Here is a 22279-nt window from a genome sequence, read left to right on the forward strand (position 1 = left end):
CTCCCTGTTCTGCGAACCGATATTTAGGGTTAGGGTTACCCCCTTTCAGCAGGGCCCTAGTTTCAATGGCACCAGTGTTGGTTTTTAACATGGCTCAGCGCTTCTGGCGCGGAAAAGCTGTGTCTAAGAACTGACGTCAGCACGCGGAGGCGACGTCTAAGTACTCCGACGACGTCATCACGGCACCCACGACGCCGACGACGGACGCGGAGCCGCAGACGACGCCTACCGACGCGCAAGGGTACTGCTATGCAAAATATTTCCGGATCCAGTCTGACGCCTAGGGATATTCTAAGGTAAGGAATCTATCACTAACTAATGTCTCTTACAGATATATCGTTACACAAGTAGTAACTTGTGCTTCTGGTTAACTGTTAATCAAAACTTGCTTCTTTTGTGCTAAGCCAATTCCTGATGTGTAGCCTTGCTCCGATACAGTTATAATCTTTGCCATTTAATAAAATCTTTTAAATAGTTTTAATTGAGGAAAGAAAGTCCACAGTGCACCGTCAGTGTGTGATGCCCACTACCAGTAATGACTCAAACAGAATTCATACAGTGTGATCTGGCACTACAAGTAACTCTGCATATCATATTGTCACATCTCGGAGCTTATCCTCACTAACAACACTCAAGGAGTCATGTAGACTATTCATGTGTCAATACAAAATAGAGTGGGGGAAGGAAAGGTATGGAAATACGGAGTTAAGCACTGCAGTAGCTGCCTCTCAGCCCAAGACAGAAAGCAGTGTACCAGGCACTACAATTAGGGCTGTGAGGAAAGAAATAGTAAATGGAGTGAAAAGCAGTACATTTTCTGCATAGTTTTCTCTACAAGTTTAACAGTGTGTCCATACATTTATGAGCTAAATAGTATATTTGACCTTTCTTTCACCCTTAATCTTGTTGAGAACCATAAAGATGCCTCCCAACCCCAGATATAAGGTCTTTATTCATGTGTTGCTGCTCATGATTAGTTTCTACGGATGCTATGACTTGGGTCCGGAAACACAAGAACTTTTGCTTCGTCCATGAAGAGGAGAAATGTATTTGTTGCTACCTTGATTACTTTCAATCTCTGCCCATGGGTGGCCATATCTCCACCCCAGTTTCTCATGAAGAGCCTTGTATCAGGGACTTGTATAGTTTATCATGAACAACAGCATCCTTACACCTAGTGTTGTGTGTGCTCCTGTAGTTAGGTCCTGGACTTTCACCACAAGCCTTTTAGATGACAGGGCTTTGGGGCTGAGAACTTGCATATGTATTTGCAAACAAAAACACACATGTTAATCTGTCATCCAAAGGGGTGGACAGAGTTGCCAGCCTTCAACAGCAACTGGTGTTGCTTATCTCACACCTCTGTGGAGGACATACCCTCGGCTTTTTTCTGTAGCCACAGCCGTCTAGAGTCAATTGTCCTCCACAGTGCTTATTTGACTTGGAGGGGTTCTCTCCGATCGGACAAAAGTTTCGGGGCAAATATTTACTCCTCTGCTGCTGATCTTTCACCACCGCAGATGCAGAGTACTTACTCGCTGGATTATTCAAGCAAATTGTTGCTCCTACAGTTATCAAAGGTGCTTCTATTTTTCTGATTCAAAACAAACCATAATCAGCTGGGTTTGCTCAACTTGGGCTTTTGAGAAATGTTTTTTTTCATAAGAAAATTGACACGTTACTGGCTTTAAGCAACACAAGCTGGTTAATTTGCCATTAGCAATAGCTGATTTGCTTAATATATGTATGTTGTGTTTGGGGGAAATTTACCCAGTGCACATCTACGTTGTATCAGTAAGAGGTTTCTTTGGAAACATATGACATATATTCTCATCAAAGATGGGCTAATGCCAAAAGAGCTGTACGATTTTATCATCACGAAGAATAGCTGAGGTAAGTGCTTTCTCACCTACCAGGTGTAGTGCTAAGTGTCCTTTCTGCTGGTGAGGTAGTTAGATCCCTCCCCAATCCTGACGTGTGAAGATCACTCTCACTTGCCCAAAGTGGTTCAAGTAACCCCAGGGAAGGTGAAGTGCCCAGGAGCTGAGGCCCCTTCAATGACTAAACACTTTGCTTCTCAGTAACTTCAACCCAAATCTGGGTGCCAAGTCCCATACCATCAATAACCATAGGGTAATGTCCAGTCTCTACTTTGTGTGTGGGGATGCAGGTTAATTGCAAAGAAAAGAGAAGCTCTCCTTACTGCTGACTCTTGGGTTAGGGGGCCAGTCTCAGTTTTCACCGGTGACTTCGGAGACTCCAAAATCCTCTGCCTCCGTGGTTCAGCCCCGCTATGCCGTGCGCAGGTGGAACTTAAGGAAATTTGCCAACCAGCCAGCAAGCCGAGAGCCTTAGTGCTAGAAGTAGCAGAAGGCTCAAGGTTGCCCCAGTACTCTGGTAAACTATCCGTCTCTGATCCTTATCCTAAAACGCAAGAAAGTTTCCTCTCTAGAAACACAACCAAAACAGTCCTGTTGAGAGGTTACTAGTACACCAGAGTCAGTCAAAACCAGTCCATCTTTCTTCCGGTTTGGCTTCTGAAGGAGCAGAGGTTTGATTTCCTCTCTAGTGCTGCTGTTTGACTCTCAAAAGTCTTTTGCTATTGGTGATCTTTCTCCTCAGAAATCAGTGCCATTTGTTCTCTGCCCAGGCTGTTTTCCAGGAGTAGCTTGCGCAGATGTTTCAGAGCTTCTTCCACCCACTGATCTAGATGCAGGTTTTGTCTCCATGCCATTCTCTATCCTCAGGTCAAACTCTTAGGTTCTCTGAATGCATTGTTTAAGACTAGAGAAACCACCACGCCCAACAGCCTGCAGTATCTGTGCAGCTCCACAGTGCAGCTCCTGCATACTGCAGTGGCTAGAGCAATAGTCCACGGCTCTAGTACCTCTATTCCAAGAGGTGCTGCAGTTCCTGACTTTAGTCCTAGGAGATAAAGCTAAACCTTCTGTTATGTACAGTTGCATCCCCATGGCATCTTTTACCATGAGTCTTGTGTAAAAAAACCAAAAAACTTACTAGGGATAACTACACATTGATCCAGAACCAGTAGTTGCCACCATAAGTGAACCAGGTGCTATAATACGTTAATGGAAAGGTTTTCTAAACATGCCCATTGAGATCCATGTGAGAATGAAGTCATTTAGTCAGTAGTGGGCCTAGAGCTGTTGTTTCTCTAGCAATCCATGAAATTTGAAGGAAAGCTTTTCTCTGAACATACCAGCTCAAACACCTTAAACAACAAGACCGGAAGTGACTGTCCCCAAGGTCAGTTGTCACACCAGTTCTCCAAGGAATCCTGGGACAGCAGTTTAATCATTGTTAAGTTATGTGCCTGCAGTCCCTGAAAATACAGGTACCAGATACTGTTGCAGGCTCAATGAGTTGCCAGTTGCTTCTTTTTCAGTCTTTCTGTTTCAGGGCATGGTGAGGTCAGACATTCAGACTTGGTCTCAAACCTTAAGGTTAGAACACTCAGACACTGTTGGTTCAGAAATGAAGCCCAATAATTGCATTGTAAACGTAAACTTACACTGCAGTTAAATGTTTCTACATAATACTTGTGGCTTTGTGTCCAGTATGCAAGGAAGTTGTTTTGTCTGTACTCTTGCCCAGCTGTAGCATCAGTTGTTTCACCAGTGGGCTGTGTCATTCTCACCAGAGACCCAGGTGTTTCCAATCAGCAAATCATGTTGTGTAATATTGTGATCTTGCTGAAGTAGAGTTCCCATTAGGCTCAGTTAATCTGGGCCTCATGCCTAGCAAAGAAGTCTCTGGACAGGTGAAAGAACAATGGTCAAACTAGCTATGTGCAACTGACTAAAGTGTACAAAGATGTGATGGATGGAAATCTTGAAATAATCTCTGCCATTGCACTTGGGCCGCATCCCAGCCCATTGTTATTTTACACACCTTGCCACCTCAGTTTGGACCCAGCCTTAAGCAACCCTAGTTCGGGCTCATCTGCCAGGTATAGCTTGGTTCCAGTGAGACAGTGGCAGTTTGGGTTGGACTGTTCTCATTGGACCTCAGTCGAGACTGATTTGCATACGACCGGGTCCAAACTGAGGTGGCATGGTGTCCAAAATATTAATGGACTGGGATATGGCCTCAGAAATTACCAGTTGCTGAAATTGATTCAAGCATTCCCTCACTTATTTGTATACTTTAGTGTGTTGGCCTAAGTGTGAAAGGTATGCCCACACATGGGTCTGGTGCACAGTTTGTGATTGGAACCAAGCTCTACCTGGCTGATGAGCCCTAAGTAGGGCAAAACCGGTCCTGGGTTGCTTTTGTTCCAATTCAGGGAGGACCTGGCAGTTCGGGTTGGATCGTTCACTCAATCAATCAATCAATCCGGGGTTGGTGAAGTGTGCTAATCACCCGCGAGGGTCTCAAGGCTCTGCTTCGATGGATGCGGGAGACCTCTGACAGGGCGAGGTCGGAAGAGCGAAAGTTCCTCTTGGGTTTCCGGAAACTCATTCGGTCGTTGATGTATTTGGGTTAGATGTTGTTCAGGGATTTGTACGTGTGCGTGAGTAGTTTGTAGGTGACCCTCTTCTCAATGAGGAGACAGTGGAGCTCTCGTAGGTACAGCGTCATGTGTTCCCGGCGTGGTAGTCCTAGGACGAGCCTGGCGGCGGCGTTTTGGATGGTTTAAAGTTTGCGAAGTAGTGATTTGTTGATTCTGGCCTAGAGGGAGTTGCTGTAGTCGAGCCTGCTGGTGATGAGTGCGTGTGTGACGGTCTATCGGCAGTCTGAGGGGATCCATTTGAAAGTCTTTCGTGGGATTCGGAGGCAGTTGAAACTGGCGGCGGCAATAGCATTGATTTGGCGGTTCATGTAGAGCACAGCTTTCCAAACTTTTCATGTTGGTGACACACCTTTTTGTGAAAAGTTTTTCAGGGACACGGTAACGCGAGCGAGCGCAGCGAGCTAGCCCGAACCACCCACAACCCCACACACAACCCAACACAACCCCACCCCCACACACGCCCACACACAGACACCCACACACACACACACACACACACACACACCCACACAACCCCACCCCCACACACACACAACCCCACCCCCACACACACACAACCCCACCCCCACACACACACAACCCCACCCCCCCCACACACACATACACACCCACACAACCCCACATACACACACCCTCAGACCCCCACACACACCGCCCCCCACACACACACACACACACACACACACCAGAGCTGGAATAAAAACCAAAAGTTCCAGATCACCAGGTCACCAGTAGTTTCGCCCCTAGACTAAATCTCTGTGGTCTAGAATCCCAGAATGTTGCATGTTCTTGGAGGAATTCTGTCTCGTAAAACTCTGCTCTTCATGGCCACACTTTTGATCTAGTATCCTGGCTTCAGCTGGGTTTGCTTTTCCTCGCAGTGGGCACTGCCCTCACTACAGTGAGAGCCACCACTTCTCCCCATTCTTATGCTTTCTCCCGTGGTTTTCGCTCACTTTAATCCCCCGGCTCTCTTCCTCTTGTTGTATTTCTCCTCCTGTGTTTCACCCCCTCCCCTCTCCTACTACACCTCTGCCCCCAGAGCTCACCCTTCTGTGCAGGGCCTCTTCCCAGAAGATGCTCTTAGAATGTGTGCCTTTCCATTCCTGGTGCACTACAGCTCTCACTCAGGCGGACCTCTCTCCAGGGCCACCTCCTGTCTCTGCCGAAGACTAGAGGGCACATGTCCTGCACCCCCTCCTTTCCCCCATGCCACATCTCTACTGCCTGGTAACGTTTGCTTTTGTAATTTGCTCTCTTGTAATGTTCTCATGTATCAGTTCTGTTCCTATTGTGAAGTTCTCTGACACCTTCGGGTAAAGTCAGCGCTAAATAAAAACGTATAAATAAATAAATAAAGGTCTCAGAGCGTTTACACGCGCACCAGTTGCATTACACACAGACACATCCATTTTTAGACACTGGGAGTTTATGCTCTTTACCCATGTTAGACCTGGTCCCCTTGGCGTCGGTCCCCTTACATTACTCTCCCTGCCCCCCTCCCCCCTCCAGCAGCCCCCTTTATATAACCCGGGCTTCTGCCCTCACCAACCCCGGGGAAGTAGGAAAGACACCAGTATAGCAACCCGATCCCCCGGACTCCTGAAGCCCAGCCCTAGAACGAAACAGTCCCCAGCCTAACTAGACTGCACCCGTCCTAAGACCCCCTAGCTCTGAAAACCCCCCACGCAGGGCCTCGAACCAAGAAGAACAGGAGCGCCAAACGCTCATGCCAGGCCTCGGAGCAGCGAGCCTTTCCCAAAGGAGTGGGGTGGAGGAGTTTCGATCCCACCTCCTACCTCCCCCAGAGATGGCCCCACAACCCGCTGTTCGCCTGGGCATCGGGCGGCAAAACTTCAAAGAAGCCAGACACCAGCTGGCAGGAAGCCCTCGATCAACGCCGGAGTGTGTGCGAGTTTCTGTAGCACAAACTCCACTGGAAGGTCTCAGAGCGCTTTCTCCTATATCGGCCGGCCGCCCCTGACATCATCACATCACATCCCGCGACACACCTACGCATGGGGCGCGACACTGTAACGTGTCGCGCCACACAGTTTGGAAAGCTGTGATGTAGAGTGAGGAGTTGAGAATTATGCCGAGGTTCCGAGTGTGGTCTGTTGGGGTCGGAGAGGGGCCGAGGGCGGGAGGCTACCAGGAGTCGTCCCATGCTAAGGGGCTGGGTCCAAACATGAGAACCTCGGTCTTTTCGGAGTTGAGTTTGAGGCAACTGTCCTTCATCCAGGTGGCTTCTCCACTCATTCCCTCCAGGAAGCTCATTCTGGTGTCTTCAGGGTTGCTGGTGAGGGAGTAGGGCTGGACTGGCCATAGCGGGCACCGGGCAATCCCCCTGCAAAATCGGCCCTGTACCAAAATCAGCCGAAAACTGGCCCGGCAAACTGCTCGGCGGCACCTACAACCCCCCCCCCCCCCCCCCCCTTAGTGGGGAGGGGGGGGGGGGCGGCCGAGCACTTTGCCAGGGCCGGTTGTGTTTCCCAGTCCGGCCCTGTGAGGGAGAGGATGAGCTGGGTGTCGTCGGCGTAGGATATGATGCTGAGTCCGTGCTATCTGACGATGGCGGCGATGGGGGCCATGTAGATGTTGAATAGGGTCAGGCTCAGAGAGGATTCCTGGGGGACCCTGCAGATGATGTCGGTGGGTTTGGAGAGGAAACGGGGGAGCATGACCCTCTGTGTTCTGCTGGAGAGGAAGGATCGGCTCCAGTTAAGAGCGTCTCCGCGAATTCCCGTGTTGTGGAGTCTGGTGGTTAGTGTGCGATGTGAGACGGTGTCGAAGGCTGCAGAGAGGTCGAGGAGGATAATGGCTGCGGTGTGTCCCTGATCGAGCAGCATGCGGATGTCATCAGTGGCCGCGATTAGGGCTGTCTCGGTGCTGTTGTTGCTGCGGAAACCAGATTGGGAGGGGTCCAGTATGTTGTTTTATTTGATGAAGATTGTCAGCTGGGTGTTCACGATTCGTTTGAGACTTTGGCCGCGAAGGAAGGAGGGAGATGGGTCTGTAGTTCCTGAGGTCGGTTGGGTCCGCCAATGGTTTTTTGAGGAGGGGCCTCACTTCGGCGCGCTTCGTTCATGGGGCAGGTGCACGAGGCCAGGGAGGAGTTGATGGTGCGGGTTAGCTCAGGAGCGATGGCTGTGATGGCTCTGTGGAAGATGTGCGGGGGCAGGGGTCCATGGGGGCGCCCGAGTGGGTCTTCTTCATGGTGGTGGTGATTAGTTCGACTGAAGCGGGGCTCCATTTGGACAGTGTTATGTTGGCGCTGATCGTGATTGTAGGGGCGAAAGCCGTAGTTGGTTAGTTGAAATTGTCGTAAAGGGTCATAATCTTCTGGTCGAAAAAGGTGCTGAACTTGTTGCAGAGATCTTGGGTGGGTGTGATGTCAGTGGCTTCGCATGATGGTTTGGTGAGACGTTGATGACGTTGAAAAGTTCACTAGAGTTAGCTGCGTTGGCGTTGATTTTTTCCCTGATGAAGGTTCTTTTGGTGTCCCTTATTAGTTGGTGGTAATTCTTCATGGCGGTCTTGTTGTTGATGAGGGCTTAGTTTGTCTTCTGGTTCCTCCATGTTTTCTCGAGTCGCCTGCAGGCGCGTCTAATCTCTAGGAGTTCGGTGGTGAACCAGGTGGCTTTTGCGTGGCATATCTTGGAAGACTGCCAGAAGGCGGCTAGTGTGTTAGCGCAGCTGGTAATCCACCGGAGGAGTTCCTTGGCGGCGGCGTCTGGGTAGGTGGTGGCTACGGGAGGGTCATGGAGGAGGGTAGTGTTGAGGAGGTCTGGAGTGAACTTGCTCCAGTTCCGTGTAGGTGGGCGCTGGGCTGGTTTGGGCGTGGTGCTGGAATTGAAGATGAAGTGGATGCAGTGATGGTCTGTCCAGGGACGCCGGGTGGTGTGGGTGAACTGGATGTTCGGCCCTTCGGTGAAGATTGGGTCCAGAGTGTGTCCTGCGTTGTGGGTGGATGTGTTAACTAGCTGCTTGAGTCCTAGCTTGGCGAGATTCTCCAGTAGCACTTTGGAGTCTGGGTCCTGAAGGTTATCGAGGTGATAGTTTAGACCTCCGAGCAGAATCTAGTCTGTGGAGGCGATGGCGTGGCCTGCGGCGAGTTCTGTGATGGTGGCAATGGGTTGGGCGCGAGGTCCTGGTGGTCTATAGATGAGAGTGCCAGTGGAACAGTGTCAAGCCTAATTTGCATATGGCTGGGTCCAAACTGGGGGTGGCCAAATGACGGTTGACTGAGATGCGGCCCAGAGTAATTACTAGTGGCTAAGATTAATTCAAGCATTATATCCATCACATTTTGATATACTTTTAACGGGTAACTGACATAACTGCGATGTCCGGGAAAAGTGAAAGTCTGCCTTAGATGAGGAAGAACTAGTAGGGCATTCTCCTCAAAAGCTGCATCCCAACCAGCAGCCATGCTTACCTTGGTACAATCTCACCATCTCAGGTGGTTCTTTGCATATCCATAACCAGGACACCCTCAGAATCCAGACTGCGAAGTGTGGAAAAAAGAAAGAAAGGTGGCCTTTTCCATCTGTGCACCCAGGATCGGGAACAACATCCCTGTATTCATCAAGACCTCTCCAACTCCTTTTCAGTCTCACTTCTTTAAAGATCTCTACATCACCTTGCATTAACCGTACGCCCCCCCCCCTATATATTTGTGAACCTGTCCCAAATTAAGACAGTCTAGTCAAAAATTATGAGCCTCAACCCAGCCAATTAATGCTTCCGGTCTTACTTGTTTTAGGAATCTATTAGCTCCAAAACTGTGGCTGAGCTGCCACCTCTTCTGGGAACATGCAGAGTGAGAGAGCAACAAGCGCTATACCAGACTCAACAGACTAATAGGTTCCATTGACTTTTTGGGGTATCAGTGTACCTCTGCTTCCTCTGCACCATGTCATTTGGCCCACTAAACACTGCATTACTGCAGACATTTACTAAAGATGTACAGTCTATAGCAGGCCAACAGCATATGAGCTCATTCAGCCCTAGTTGGCTACTTAAGAACTATTGCAAGAGGTAGAACGATTTCTCTATTTAGGAGCATTGGCATCTTTTCTGCCAACAGAAAGGGGTCAAGGATTTTACTCCTATTTCTGGAGGAGAAAGAGAAGAGGGCTGTACTCTATACTTGACCTCTGTGGTGTAAATCTGACACAAAAACTCCTTTCCTCTCTCCTTCCTTCCCTCTCTCCTTCCTTCCCTCCCTCCCTCCCCGCCTCCCCAAATGTTTCCAGAAATTCTGAGTGCTGTCTGTAGATCAGTCCAGTACTAATAGTCCAGAGTGGATCTTCCAGAGGCTAGTTCCATGTACCCATCTTTGAAGAACTCACGGTGCACTTTTGTTTCATTGTGGGAAAGCCATGCAACCAATTCAGGTAACTTCCATTTGGTCTCAGTGTTGCCCCTTAGGACCTTGACAAAATCCTGACTAGTGGGAAACCTTTCTGTGTAACTGGAGGCCCATTGATTTCTGTTCTTAAACAACTCCCTCATTAAACTGTAATCAGAAAAGGAGACCCCTACCTCTCCATGAAATTTGAGACTTTACATAATCTGGGATTTTCAGTGATTTATTTCAAAAAGCAGTAATACCATACAAAATAATTCATTCAGTCCTCAAGCTTAGCATTAACATTCCCTCTAGAGAGGGCATGGGTCAGGTAATAGGTAATTTCTTTAACAATGGGATCATGCTAGCCTGATTGTTCCAGAGGCTTCTGAAGCTGCAGGCCTACATTTTAATGTTCACATTTATGCCAAGCTGTACATGCATTCACTACAGTTTTACCTGGCTCCTAGTTAACTTTCACACCGTCCTTTGTTCCAAATCTGCAGTGGTCGGCATGTTTCCAAGCTCTCGAAGAGATGGCCTTCTACCTGCTCTGTACTCAGTTTGTGGGCAGCTTCGACTACTTCGAATAAGGTTGATTGTCACAACTCTGGGACTCCCCATTAGTGTTTTGCAGAACTAGTCCTATTTGTCCCTTAAGATAAATGTGTGGGAGCTGAAGGCCATCTTTTTGTCATCGAAAGTGCTCCTTGCAGATGTGAGTATTCATATTATGGTGATTAATCTATTCAATGCTACAGCCCTCTTTTTATTGTGTGTCTGAACACAAAAGGGGCATCCTCTGCAGCTCTCCAGACTGGACCTTGAGATTGGGTTTCCAAAACTGCTTATTCTTGCTGTTCTCCCACATTATATTTATTGACAACACCAAACAGGACAGCATTAACAGTTCTCACTTCCAGGAAGTCCTCCAGGAAGATCTCACACTCCTCTTTGAAGCCTAGGACCATCCTTCCATGGACAGATCTACTGCTCGTTTACTCTGTAAATGCAGCCGGATTGCCTCTTTGATAGGCAGGGTGCTTGGATCCCTAGGGGACAGCCTGATGTGGTGCTTGACACCGAAATTCTATATGATTTCCCTCCGCCTTATCTGATCCAGATGATTCTCGAACAGAATGAATCTAGGTTGCCCGTTCATTCTAGTGGCTCAACTGCTGCATTGGTATCAGGGAAGATTACTCCTGTCCAAGAAGGGAGCGAGAGTGTTAACCTCCTCCCGATAATCTCTCAGTTTGAGCCTGTGGTTGTTGAGGAGCTGAACATTTAACTCTGAGAACTTAGAGGCCATGTTGGGTACTAGTTAGTTCTCTGCCAGAACTCAGTAAAGAGAAAAATGATGGAAATCCTGCCACTGGGCACTATAAAATATTAACTAACCATTATTATAAATCAGTGTCTTTTTTTTGTGTGTGCCACCTACCTGAGATATACCTGTCTGTGGGTACTTGCAATACTTAACCCGGGTGTTTGTGGCATGCCAAAAGAGGCCGGGTAGAACCTTACAGCCAACGAGGCCATCAATGGCACTGGAAAGGCCTAAAGAACTTGTTTCTTATTATGGCCACGGTCATGCAGACTCTTAGGGGCTGAATCTAGGCTTGGTTAAGATGATTGGAGATCTTTTGAGATTATGGCCTTGTGCCACCTTAAATTTATTTTGAAGTAAAAGAGTTTGTGTCCAGAACATCAGTCAAAGGCATAAATGGGCTGCAGTCCCTGTGTGCTTCTGAATCTTTCAGTGTATCACATGAACAGTGATCATTCATTCTTCCCACATCCCCATTCTTCTTCTGCTGAGAAGGCTTTGCTTACAGTTGACATCAGTTATACTTTGTCCTTCTTTTTGGATTGACCAAGAGATGTGTTTTCCACAGTCTGGTGATATTTCAACTGGTTAAGAAGGCAACTACTCCCTGAATGTCATGTATTGCCTACTGTTATGATTTGTATGGAGCCCAAAAACGACCTAATTTCTGGGCACATTACTCCAGCTTCAAAGAAGCATCCTGCGGCATGTACCTGTTGGAGACTGATAGCGGGCTACTACATTTCAATAGTATGGTTTTGAGGCTTCTTTGCAGAGGGATATAGGGATTGTTCAGGACGTTCTTTGCCTTTGTGTAACATGCCTGATTTTGCTTTTCACTTTCTCATACTCCTGTCCCTTGGAATCTAGAACTCCACAGCTCTGGGTCAAAACAAATACTGATTGGCCCCTTTCTTAGTTTTATACACTGTAGGAAACTGGTGTGGTTAATCACATGCAAAGCAAAGGAGCTGTGTGGTGTAGAATGCACTGTACCTGCTTGCAAAGTTATGTTTAACAGCTAAAGAAACAGTTACCGATACCACAAATATGTCAGAGGGCCTCAAACTAAAGGCATTACAAACCCCATAAAGATATGTTTGTCCGTTACAAAGGCTTCCCATCAGCACAGCCTGTGGGAGGGGTATAGTTGCAGGAAATGACACAAAGGAGTAATCATAGTCTGTCTGCCAGACAGTTTCACCTGGGCGGAATTCCCTAATTCGCCCAAAGATTAAATTTACAAGACACAAGGAATAGCACAGTAAATTAATCTGGCTTATATCCAATTGTAATTTTCTCTGAAGCATTCCAGGTCTTCACTGACACTTATAGCTTTTGGATCCTATTAGCACCAAGAGGGAAGGCTTCATACCATGATCCTTTCTTTACCCTCTGACACCCTTCCTGGTCACTCGGAATGCTGGTGGCACTGCCACCATTATTGGCATAAATTATTTAGAGTGGCTGACAAGACCCCCAGGCAACATTTTTTCTGTTGTGCTCTGGCTTGGCTAATAGACTTTGTTTGAGGCATATAAACCCAGGAGATTTTACACTAATGAGGAGAACATCAAATTACTGAGAAAAACCCCCCAAAGACTATGGCTTTCCTGATATTCCTTAATCCTTTTATTTAATTCTGACTTTTCTGATGGATACTTCTACCTGCAGATTGCTCAATGTTAAATATCCCCACATGCCAGACTGGTCCTGAAACTTCTGTAATAGTCTCCCGGACTGTGGGAGGGGACAGGCTCCTGTATGACGTCTGATATGAGATTGTGAATACCTCAACAGGCTATATAGTGCTAGGACTGGCACTCTGACATTAGTTCTGTAAATTCCATACCTTTCGACGCTTCCGGAGCATCATTATCTCACACTCTACAAATAATTTTTTGTCTCAAAATGTTTGTTTGTGCAAATGGGTACATGTCACCTCTGAAGAGTCTGGTTTCAAGTCCTGTTACCAGTGTGACAGCCAAATGTCCATCATAGATACTCCCAATTACTTTTTCTGGTGCCTCTGGTTGAGGCACGACACGTTGCTGCGTGACCTCTTGCCAGCAGATGCACCTGACGGCTAGCAAGGAGCATGTGGCCTAACTTCTTATAGCTCGCTCTTAAGAGGGTCGTCTGGAGTGCTTCAAGATGAGGTTGCAGCCCAGGGGGAGAGGTCCAGGTCACATAAAGGTCGACCCAGCCTTCCATATCTTAGAACAAGAGGAGGCACAAGAAGAAATATAACTCCCCTTCGACTTGAAGGTCAAAATCAGGCATGTCCAAAAATTCTCTGGCCCATTCCCAGAGTTAGTAGAAACTTCCCCAGCGGCACCACATGCACTCATGAGCCAGCACTACCATCTCCACTCCCACCTCTGCTCCCTTCTAAACTAATATCACTGCTCCTTTCTCCGGTGTACCAGTCACTGGGAATAAATCTGCCATCCTTTATGTTGACCTTGATGGAAGTCTTTAGAAGGGTGGCCGTCCCCTCTGGAGCACCCCTGGGTCCCAAGCGACCGGGCACAGGCCCCTACGGCCTTATCTTCGGGATCACCTTAGTGCCATACAGATTCTACCTGGCACTGTCCTTCATTTTGGCCCCCTTCCATGCCTACTGAGTTTGAGACTTGCATCAATGTAAACTTTGGCTCTGGTCAGGCTTGACCCTATGCTAAGTCCAGCGCTGGCATCTGACTCCATGCTGTAGCCCAGCTTGACTCCAAGTATGACGCCACCTTCAGCATTGATGACTGTGTCAACAATGGTGCTGCAACCTTCACCTGAATCCCTGTTGCCAGTCAAAATCTATCACTTCAGGAGCAAGACATTCTAATAACTGACTAACATATCCACCATTCAAATTACTTTATTATTTCACTAAACTAATTTGCCACTAATCCTTTATGGGTTCGGGAGTAGCGTGCTACTCGCCGAAAAAGCTCTTTGACACCTCATCAGCGGTAGTAAGCGCTATATAAATGCAATTACAATGCAATTACAGTACATTCTGTAGGAAGGACATTATGCCTGTACTACATTATTGGTGATTATTTGGTTGTCCTGTGCCATGTTAGAGGCTGTGGACTGCCTTCAGAATTGTTCGCCCTCTAAGAGGCCATTGGGCTGTACACAACTCCTGACCATATTGACTCTTTTCCAAGACCATTTCCCCCCCCCGAGATGTCGGCTTTCATCATGTCACTAGGAAGGTAGCTGAGGTCCTCCTCCTACCACAACCTGCAGTGGAGCAAAGAGCCATTATCCTTATGGTTATCCTGCAGGTGACATTGTCCACTTTAGAAACTTAGTTTCAATTCAACAAGGCTCTCTGTGACTCCTTGAAGGAGCCCTGGGGAAAACAAAATCATCTTTGTGTCCGGTGATCCAGCCTCATAACACTTCTCCCATCATCCAGATTCAACCCTGTAACTTGCCCTACACATCCTTCAGATAAGGAGTGCCTGGATGCCACAGGAAAAAGGATTTTTCGGCTGGCAGCTTAAACCCTTTGCTCCCTTAACGACACAAAAAGCACAACAATAAAAATCCACAAATATTGCAAAAAACTAGAGTAAAATTTAGTAAACAAAATAACACTAAACTGACAAAAATCCAAAAAGGGGAACCAGAGTTATTAATTTATAAGGTCTTACGTTGAAATAGTGGCATGATGACATCATATGGCCGTATGATGACATCATACGGCTAAATAAAACGCTTTTGAACACCCAGTCATGGTTAGCTGAGAACCATCTCAAGCTTAAAGCTCTAAAAACTGAATACCTCCTTATAGCTCCACCCGCCAAAATACCCCTCTTGCATGACTGGTTCAAACACCTTACGGCATTCAACGTTCAACCAATCGTCATTGACTCAGCAAAGTCATTGGGTATTACCCTTGATTGCAACCTCAACATGTATAAACATATTAGCAACGCTACAAAGAGGGCAAATTTCCAGATTAATACACTGAGAAAGCTGAAACCCTTCTTACCATTCAATGATTTCAAGACGGTAGTTCAAGCTCTAGTCATCCCTAGAGTGAACTATGGAAGTGTCTCTCTTTGTGGCCTCCCCAAAGCGACCACAGCTCCACTAAGAGCCTCCATCAATGCTGCAGCCAGACTCATCGCAGGCTCGAAAAGAAGGTCCCACATCTCCCCTGACTTAAAAGCCTTGAATTGGCTACCATTGGGAGTGAGAATTCACCAGAAAATTGCCTGCAGGACTCACAAAGCCGTACACGATAATGCACCCAGCTATCTCACCCAGAAACTGAGTATCTCTGGTGGTAATAGATCCACAAGAAGTGCGGAAAACCTATTATTGAAGCCACACAGATTAAACAAGACGAAAACTTATAAACGTTCATTCTCAGGGATGGCTCCTAGGATTTGGAACGCACTACCCCCAGAAACCAGACTAATCACATCTACGGCATTTTTCAAAAAGGAAGTAAAAGCAATTCTCATGGAAAAATTCACATGAACATTATCTAAGGAAACTACGAGTTCACTAGTACCTCTACCAATATTTCTTTTATCACATGGGTACAAACAGACAACTTATGCCCCACAGTTGCCTCCCTATTCTGCACCTCTTTGTTTAGATTTACTCCGCACAATGTTATTTATACTTGATTTACCTGTTATTGTTTTGATTTACTTTCTATATTATGCTATGTATACTCGATTTACCTGTTGCTATTTTGTTGCATAACTATCCTTCACTGATTGTGAAGCGCTCTGATATCCACAGGGGTCTTTTGCGCTCTATAAAACTTTCAAAATAAATAAATAAACACAAAGTGCAAATGACAGTCAATGGTCGTGGTAAATGAGAAACGTGGCACAACTGGGTGCTGACCTCTTTGGAGCACGGGTCAAATACAATAGCCAGGTTAGTGCTGGTCAAAGGTTTTACCTTTGGTATTTAGTCCCTTAGGGCACAATCCGCCTTAGTAGTACACTTCTAAAGACCGTCTGGAATTCAAGGGAGGCACTGAGAAACTCGGAGGGTGGCAAGCAGAGGCCGACAAGTCCAGGTCCAGTTGCTACTGGTCAGCTGGCCAGTTGCAGGAAAAGCCCTCATACGTTCTTGTGTCCCTGTAGCTTTAATAGGAGGTCTGACTTATGCACCTTGGAGTCGATTCGGAATCCAGTTGTGTACAAGTGGAAGAGCAGGTCCACCCTCCTGTACTCTTCTCAAGTCTTAGACAGCAGGTTCAGTCGTCGTCTGATGTTCTGCAGGTCAAATCGTGTTCAAAAGTGGGTGTCCAGAGAGGCCTCATTTGTGCCTGGCCCAGCTAGTGGGTGGGAATGACCTCTGGGGACACCCAACAAATAGGGTAACGGTTCTCAAGACTAACCCTACACACTGTGGGCGTTTTCAAGGCGGTGAAGTCTTTGGCCACACGGTTCTTGGGATCTGAGGACTAGGGGGTGCGTGGGAAGTTTACTCTTGTAATCCTAGAGTTCTCCCCATCTAACAACAAAATCCAGTTTTAGGCAGTTCCTCTACTCGCTCAGAGACCGATGTGTGGCTGAACAAAGCTGAGTTTTCAGCTACCATACATGGGATGATCCCTTTCCTAATAAGATGCGAAGTATTATTCTATTGCGCCACTACTTGACCTCGGAAGTCACAGCAAAAACAGAATTGAACTGATGTTAGGGCACTGGTCTTGTTTCTCTTTGACCTAGATAATGTCCTCATGATCCCTTGCCCCATGTCTGAATGAAGGCTGCACCATCTAACGGTGCCGAAGAGCTATTGCAGAAGTGTCGGGACAAGTCTGCAGTGTGGGGATTTTCGAAGATGTAGAATTTGCAAGTAGAGTATCTAACAGTAAGTATCTTTTTCTTCCAGGTAAGAACAAGAACAAAGAGCAGGTTCAGATGATGATAGATGGCAGACAAAGAATGCTTACGCTCTCTACAGGCCTTAATCCTTGCCTTCTACACCACATCCTTGATGATTTTACAGTGGTGTTGACGGGAGTTCTTAATGAGTTCAAGGAATTGAAAATCTGCCAAAACGCCACAAGCCAAGCAGTAATGGTATGCCTGCCGACGCAAGTCGGATCATAACAGCATGAGGAGCGCTTGGTCAGTATACCAGCGCCTGCAAGTACTGTTAATCTGAAGGGCAATATGCGGCTGGATGCAGGGCTTGATGGAACTGACCAGTTTTAAACATTTGGACACAACCAGTCAAGGACGACAATGTGAAAGGCAGCAATATTAACATACGAGTGAGATGCAGCCCGTGCCCAATGGGGGAAGCAACATTGAATAGAAGAGTTGTGACAAATGTTCATTACAGGGCCAACAAACATTATTGGCCAAAGAAACTTTTACAGCAGTTGCATAAATGGCGCACGCATTTACTATCTGAAGTGTGGAGAAATTGTGTAGTTCTTAGTCGCTGGTCAGCACAAATATCCGCCAATAGAAATGTGGCAAGATCCTTTTAAACAGCGCAGTTTGCATACTGGCGTGTCACTTGCCTTTGAAAAAATGGCGAAGTTGCCGAAACTTGTCACGCTGGTTTAAATAAATAGGAATTCTGCAATCCCAGAGAGAGAGGAGAGGAGAGAGAGAGATAGAGATAGAGATAGAGGAGAGAAGAGAGAGAGAGAGAGAGATAGGAGAGTGAGTGAGGGTGAGAGAGAGATATTTAAATTCTAAAAGTGTGCCTTTCTGGCTGCATGCATCAACCGTGTTTACACCTTTTCATAGTTCATAGGGTATTCATCAGGATGGAGATATTGAACTGAGCACTTGAACTCTGTGGCAGGTAATAAAATCCCATGGATAAGGTATAAGAGAAACCTCACAGTAGAGGTGAAGGGAACTATAGAAACAGGACCAGGAGGACTGTTTGTCCAATATACGTACAGAGGAGAATGAAGCACAAGTTTGTCACTGGCAAAAGTCAGTTGGTGTTTAAGGCATTCCCACTACAAATAAGTGTAGATTGAACCCTTTGTTGATGGCATGAATTTGTGTAGCCTGTTACTACTTTAATAGTTTGAGGCACACAAGATGATGACAGTCTTACCGTGTCATCAGGACATTCCTAATGTAATGTTGCCATATTAGTACAAAACCGTGCACTACTAACATGACGTATTATACAATGCTTTTGAAATTAACACACATTTACTTGAATGTTCCACTTCAACTCTGTTTTACTTTCTTTCAAAGCATTAGATTAATGATTTCATCTTCCTCTAAATCATTGTAGTAATATTGGGATTTGAAGCAGTTGATCACTTGTGAAGTCTGCCACGTACGCACTATGAGCAAAATATTACTTGTGAATACGCAAAGCTTATTTTCCTTATCAAAAAATCAACTCTCTGCAGCTTTATCTCCCTTAAGAGATTTTTTTCCATTCTTTAATAAGCCAATCCTTCATATACACCCTCCTATACTTTTTGCCATCAATTGTCAAACCTCAGTCTCTATTCTCAAGTACCCTTACCCCACTTTCCCACTTAATCCACCTGTCATTCCATACTCCGGTGTAACTAGCTAGGCTGTATGGTAATACGCAGCTCAGCTCCTTGCAGGCTGACCAGTTCACTGTCAACTCCCTGAAACAGCCCTCATTCACCTCTCTAAATGTGTTGCTTTTCCTCACCACAGTAGACTACTCTCATCTATTCAGCACTTTTGCTTCTCTAGCTGTTGCTGGGAAAATTCTTGAGTGGCTCACCTCCCACCTCACCAAACGCTTTTTTTTTTTTCTGGTGATCTTATCAATTCAGGTTCATCATGGGTGGCTGTTCACAAGACGCTGCCTTTGGCCCCTATTGTTGCTTTAGTTGTGTTCCCTGAGTGTAATACTATTTTGGTTTGTCATCATATGACAACCAAATTATCTTCTCTTTCCCTTCTTGCACTCAAGTGTACTCACACATACTCTACTTCTAAAATAAAATTGTCTGCGCCCCTGACTCCAGCAATTTCATTCCTGAAACCCACTTTTTTCCATACCTAGTCTCCCCTCCTTAAATCATAGAAGGAAACTTTATAGTGATTTTGAATTGTCATTTGTGGCTTCTTTTCATAAAATGATCTTCACTTCTCATTCAGTAGCGCAAAATTCAGCCCTCTTGAGCATGCAAAACTAATAAAACTGTTTGTTGCTTGGGGACCTCTACGTTTGCTTTCTCTATCATCTTCAGTTTTTAACTTTGCAACTTGAGTGTACTGTTCACACCCCATGCTGTGACCCCATTGACTAAAAGTTAATTCTGAGTCAGCAGCAGGGTCCAGTTTAAGCCTGTTATCCTGGTCTTCATCACAATCCACAGCTTTTCGCCCTCATCTCATTCTGGTTCCGACAGTCTGCTGCCCGCTGTACCAAAGCTTTCAGCTTCTTGCCCGAAGTCTCACTTTTGCTCATTCATCACCCTTTTTGGTAGAGGCCCTTACTTTGGAATCGCTGTACTCGCCAGTACTGCCTTAAGGGCATATTTCCCTCATCCTTTTTCTCAACCACATCTTACAATTTGTCAAGTATAATATAAGCATGTATAAATACTTCAAGGTAGTTATCCTTCATCTCGTCATACAGTGGCATTTACAACCTGTGTCACAATCTCACACCATTTGTCTAATATTGCCATGACAGGATATTGTCCTGTGCAGAAAACTGTTGTTTTATTATATACAGTCATTCTGTTCATTGAACTTGGCAAGTAAATGGAGGATAGCAAGCACTTAACCATAATTTCATACCTGTCTGCAAATAAGTAAAATGAGCAGGCCTCACTAACATCCTTTGATCCACCACTTACTTTAGACTTTGGTCTGCAGTCATGTAAACTTTACATAATAATCTATCATTCCCTTTTTCAACATAGTAAACACATTATTTGTGTAAGACATATTCCACATAGCACTAAAAATCCTCTGTTATAAAGTTAAACTTTCACACAGGGTTACCATAAATTAAATGTACAATCTCTTGCCTGTAATTTTTCTGAATAATAGTAAAAGGTGGTTATGCCCTACAATATATGTCCCACATTGAACTCCCAGCATTGACAGATGACGACCAACGTGTCCTGGAGGCAGACATTACGCTCAAGGACGTTAAGGAAGCCCTGACCTGCTGCGGGAGACGGACTCATGTGGAAGCGCGATCATTAATTTTGCTGTTAGCAACTTATCATGGTTGCGAAAACTTAGCTCCATAAGTACCGATTGGTCGTCTACCCAGAATCTAGACTTTTATGTAACATGAGACTTACTACTACAAGATCGGTTTATACCTGCTAAGTCATTCCATCGTATTTGATTGTGTTGCGACTTATAGACATACTTGGACCAATTCTTTGCACTGCACTGCAGATATCCACTCATCCGTCTACATAAATGGTGCTTTGCTTCACTAATACTGCAGTTTGCATCTATTTTGATGAACAGACAAGACACCTCTCTACCATATTCATGCCTTGATGAAGTCCTTGTGTGGGACGAAACACGTGTTGGCGATTTACGTTCTGGGAGAATCTGTTTTATGAAATTTGAACATCAATAAAGAAAAGACTGAAGAAATTTAAAGTGGATTGTATCTGAATTTTTCTGGAACCCCCCTATCGAATAGAACTTTGTTTTTTGTTCCCTGTGGTATTCTCTATGATAATTAGAGTGTTTCTGTGCTTAGGGCTTTATACTTCATGCCCAGACTGTTAAAATTGTAATTTTTAGGAGTGCTGTAATTAGAACCTCAACTCTCGATAGATTATGCTCAATGACGTTAAGGAAGCCCTGACCAAGCTACGAGCGGGGAAGTCCCCGGGCCCTAATGGGTTCCCTGCGGAATTTATCTGAAAGAAACAGGTTAGTATTAGATTCCTTACCTTAGAATATCCCCAGGCGTCAGACTGGATCCGGAACTTTTTGCGTAGCAGTACCCTTCCGCGTCATTAGTCTGCGGCTCCGCGTCCATCGTGGGCGCCGTGATGACGTCGTCGGAGTACTTAGACGCCGCCTCCGCGTGCTGAAGTCAGTTCTTCTTTTTTCCGCGCCAGCAGCGCAGATCCGGAAAAAGTGGCACCTTAGTCATTTTTTGACTAAAACCTTTTACGATCCTTTTTGATCTTTTCTTCGAGTCTTCAACTCCGAACGGTGCCAGTAGGGATGCCAGGGTTTAAGCCTTGTGAGGATAGCGACCGAGTGATGTCGGTCACGGACCCTCACCGTCGGTGTCTCCACTGTCTCGGCGTCTATCATGACGACAAGACCTGCTCCGACTGCTGGGCCCTGACCTCGAAAGCTAGGCGGGAGCGGTCCCGCAAGCGACTCGAGCTCCGGCAGTCGGCCCCGTGCCGTGAGAGGTCCCGGTCCGGATGGAAGTCGAGGGACCGGTCGCGGGAGCGGAGCCACCATAGCTCCGGGAGTCGACATCACTCCTCAGGGTCGAAGTCATCAGGTTAGCACAAGAAGTCGAAGAGACGTCCTCGCTCTTCCGACTCCCCCGACGCTCACGCAACGCGGCCGGGGGTTCGGGCGACTCCCTCTGTCGGAGTCGCGGGCGTCGCGTCCGGCCCCATACCCTCCGGTCCCTGGGCCTCGCGCGACGCCGGAGGAGATTGAGCGGTCCCTCATGGCCATGAGGTCCCTCTCCCCTCCGACGGGCTCCGCGGTGCCTTCGGGCCCAGCGGACCCGTCTGGGGGCCCTAGCTGGTCGGGGGCTTTGGCCCCGACACCGTCGGGTGCTTCGGCTCCGATGCCGCCGGCGCCGCAGGGCCCCACTGGATCCGGTTCCGGATTCGGGACGTCGCCGGTTGACCTCACGACCTCACCGGCGCCGGTCCCTCAGGTGTCACACCTGGCCCCGTCTTCAGACGGCGTCGTCCCGATGCCTCCCTCGATCCGGTTCCGGCGCAGGAGCGGCGCCGCTCTCGACGCCGTTTGGAGAATTCATCTTCCACGAGCCGGCCCCATCATTTGACACCCCTGAGTACCAGGAGATGGGTGATGAGAAGTATTGGGAGGGGTCTGAGGACCCTCTGACACGGGAGTGTCAGTCCCAG

The 22279-nt window shown here is 46.8% G+C and overlaps 1 protein-coding gene across 3 annotated transcripts in view; it reads left to right on the plus strand.

Annotated features, from left to right (window-relative positions):
- Positions 1-22279, plus strand: part of EPC1 (enhancer of polycomb 1) — a 1518836-nt gene that overhangs the window by 248790 nt on the left and 1247767 nt on the right. The window lies entirely within an intron of this gene.

The sequence above is a fragment of the Lissotriton helveticus genome, chromosome 10 (genome assembly GCF_964261635.1).
Source record: "Lissotriton helveticus chromosome 10, aLisHel1.1, whole genome shotgun sequence".
Lineage (NCBI taxonomy): Eukaryota > Metazoa > Chordata > Amphibia > Caudata > Salamandridae > Lissotriton > Lissotriton helveticus.